This window comes from Delphinus delphis, chromosome 8 (assembly GCF_949987515.2).
Source record: "Delphinus delphis chromosome 8, mDelDel1.2, whole genome shotgun sequence".
Classification (NCBI taxonomy): domain Eukaryota; kingdom Metazoa; phylum Chordata; class Mammalia; order Artiodactyla; family Delphinidae; genus Delphinus; species Delphinus delphis.
In genome coordinates this window covers 24,126,807-24,130,658 of record NC_082690.1, presented here as the reverse complement: position 1 = coordinate 24,130,658, position 3,852 = coordinate 24,126,807, and the positions used below count along the sequence as shown (strand labels likewise).

General features: G+C 38.1%; 1 pseudogene; it reads left to right on the top strand.

The window, feature by feature from the left end:
• The first annotated feature begins 2,164 nt into the window (after positions 1–2,164).
• Positions 2,165–2,707, top strand: LOC132429380 (mitochondrial inner membrane protease subunit 1 pseudogene; annotated as a pseudogene).
• The last annotated feature ends 1,145 nt before the right edge of the window (positions 2,708–3,852 follow it).

Sequence of the window (3,852 nt, the reverse complement as noted above, 5' to 3'; positions counted from 1 at the left end):
AAGAACACACTGCGTTGCCAAGCATTGCTGAGCCTGATGGATCTGTCCCCACATTGCCAACTGATGTCATAAGTTTGGTCCCCCAAATATTCTACTGGGTAAACTCATCATAATCCAATGTCATTCTAAAAGAAAAATTCTCAGATACACTCATAGCAATCATCACAAATATGACAAAGTTGCCCTGAATCTGTCTTTAAAATTCAAAAGAATAAACAGTGAAAATTGAAGGTCATAATTTTACCGATCAAACCAAAGACAGAGAAGTGTTGTCTTCATTTACATCATGCTCTTACCTTCCAAACTTTCAAAATGATTCCTGATGTTCTCTCCATCATTCAGTGATTAAAATTTTAGGAAGTTTACTTTCAACCCAGGTTGAATTTGGCAGTTTGGCTCATTTGACATGGTGCTTCACTTCTTTCCTGCACAGGAGACAGCATAGTATAGGGAACTTTGGTCTGTCTGACAGCAAGTATCTGATTTTTAATCTTGACTGAAAATTTTTTATTAGCTATATTACTTTCAGCAAGCTTTTAACATCTCTAAGCCTCAGTTTCATCATTTGTAAAATGGGTATTATAAGACAAACAGCATAGTTGTAATACAGTTGGTATAAAGTATTCAAGAAATGCTAGTAGTATTTTTTAATATAATTAGACCCAAATTTTACTTTCAAATAAACTTACACAAGATACCTTTTTTTCTGTTTGTATTATTTTTCAAAAAGCAACTGGGAGGAAGAGTTTAAATTTACTTCTCAAGTTCGTAAACAATTACACAGATGAACCTGGAGTGAAAAGGGTCTTGGGCCAAATGTTTTGCCTGCTCGTAATGCCACATATCCACAAATAAGAACTACAAGTGGTCTCAGCTTTAATTTCACACCACTGTCTCTTTAACCAAGCAGCGTCCTCAGAACTGTGCTTCAGTGCTGAATCATTACTGACTCAGAGGTTCATAAATACTGCTACATGAATCACTTGGAGTTTTCTTTAGTGGTCCCCTACTTCCCTCTCAAAGATTCAATTAAACCTGACCCCGCAAAGGGAGTGATATCTGACTTCCCACATTAGTGGGGCTGGTAAGTCTCTATGACGTACATGATACATTTATAAGAAGGAACATTCTAAAATTAAGCTTAATGTATTCTCATTCAATTCACTAAATAACTGATGTAACTTGAAGACAGTAAGCTACCATCATCAGTTTTCTGTAACAGCTTACTAAATGTCAGAAAGAAATAGAAATGTTCTAAACTAGGACCCCACTCCTAATTCCTTACAAAATAAGTTAGAATGCATACATTTTATAGAAAAAAGCTTTAAAATGATGCAAATATAATAACATTCAAAATCTAAATTTCATTTGGTAGGAATGGTTAAGAGATAACACTCAGAAAGACAGCTAAGGTGCCGTGTTGAAAGCAGCTGAAATGTTACTGCCGGTACATGAAATCATTTCAGTAAGGAATTTACTTCAGAAATAGGGGCGAAGAATTATAGAATAATGCACAAGTCAACACTGTTAGAGCTAACACATCATCTACGCTAACAATGATGTACAGCAGCAAAGATAATCCAAAAATCTTTTATATTTGCTTTTGCATTATATCAGTAGATATATCTTCCCAATTGTATTTCAGATTTGTTTCCCTTTTTGGATATTAATTACCTGATGGATGGGGGAACATACCCAATAGCAATGTCAAGGGCACAGGGAAGCCAGGGAGATAAAATTTTGCCAGAGATCATCTACAAAACAAATTGTGTCTGTAAATGAGTAGGAGGTGTGGCCTGGAACCCTGAGAGTATGGAGGGGAGTGAGGCCAAGCACTTTATTGATGGTTCTGCCATCCATCAGCCCCAACAAGTGGCCCAGGGAGAAGCGTGGTTGCAAACATGCCTACTCACTGCAATCTCTCTCCTTTCCCTCAGGCACACAACTAACCTCTTCAGAGCTATCATGGTTAGAGCATTGTGGAGGACCAGCCTCCTGAGAAAGGACCACCTGAGTCCTGGATGAGAGCCTCCTGGGTCTCTTTGGGGCCAGAGAAATCTTGAAAATACACATCACCCATATATGTTTTGAGACATGCTTTAGATGTTTATTTTTAGAAGCCCTGCAACTACTTGAAAAATTGAATGTATTGCAGAATAGAGTTATGGCCAATGGTGGCAGAGTCTACATGAAGTCTCTGCTTCATGGTCTTCTGGGAAAAACCCTTCAACTGTTGGCTATACTGTTCAGTATAACTGTGTAGCTCATTGTGTTTTTGAACATGTTGGTGGTGCTGTCATGTATTCTGGACTATCAATGGAGCCTACAATTCAAAATTCAGATGTTAAAATATTTGCAAATTTGCAGAGAATCTTAACTGACATTTTTATGACATCCAAAAAGGTGACACTGTGATTGCAAAAAGCCCAAGTGATCCAAAATCAAATTTTTGTAAAAGAGTAATTGGTTTGAAAGGAGACAAAATCCCCAGCAACAGTCCATCAGGTTTCTTTAAAAGCTATAATTATGTGCCAATAGATCATGTTTGGTTAGAAGGTGGTAATCTACACAATTCTACAGATTGCAAGTACTTTGAACCTATTCCATGTAGACTAATAAGAGGATGTGTCTTCTTTAAGATTTGTCCTCTGAGTGATTTGGATTTCTACCTGAAGGCCGTAATGGACACAAATTTTACAATGATTAGCAAGCATTTATTCTTTGACTTGCTTATTGTCTCCTGTTCAAGTGAATTTATTATTGTCACTGAAATCATATACTTACCAATAAAATACTATTCAAAAAAATAAAAACCAAGTACTCCCAAATTGGAGGGGGGGCAAGTCTAAAGAAAGCTAATATAAATCAATTGAAAATGAATGCGCTAAGCCACATGCTGAGAAGAATTTGAAAAGAAATCTTTCTTATTCTTAAGAAGGAGATGAACTGCAATTTATGTAAAAATTCTTCTTAATCTTTTAAATTCTAGGGAAGGTAACAGTGGAACAACTAGTTTCAAATCTCTTCCCAGACACAGACAAAATCATAAAAGTAAAATATAGGAAACAATTCCTCAGTACTGAAAGTAAGGCATGTTGTCAACAAACAAGGAAGATTATCTGACCTATAAGGTAAAAGGATAAACAGGATCAGAAGATCTCACTAAAAAACAATTCAGTTTTCCCTGGAAGTACAGGGTTACAGGAAGAGAGTAAAGCAAATCTTGACAAGTTTCACCAGCAATCCCTAATAATGAGGGATGAGGGCAAGAGGTGAGTGCAGCAATGGATGGATCTGTGGATTCAGAGGCTGGGGCAGGTGGGAAAAGCAAGCCCTGGGTACAGCAGAAAACTGTGCAGCAACTCAGCTTGCTGCGCCTGGGTTCTCGATAGCAGAGTGGACGCATTTTGACCTGGAGAAACATTTCCTGAAATGGGGAAGGAGGCAGGACCCTCAATCTCACTATGACAGAGCAGGAAGGATGGTAGAGAAAGATGAAGGTCACTCCTTGTGAAGGCACATTTGTACGGGCTCTAACTGCAGCGTATATGGAGCAGGGAGGCCCATGAAGCTCGCTCCAAGCTTTCTCTCGTCCAAAATTTTACCTTCTTGGCCATTTCCTCCCGATACATTAAAATGCATTCCCAAATTACAATAGAAATAATTGGGAACATTGTAGAGGGACAGCCCTCCAAAATGACAAGTCACTCTCCCAGTCTGGAGGGTAAAATCTCTGGGGAAGATCCTAGAGAAAGCTATACCCACCTTGTGTACTTGGAGTTAGTGGTCGGGCTAAACAAAATGCCAAATGTAAAATATCTGGCCTCAGGTACAATAATTTCAGCAAAGAGT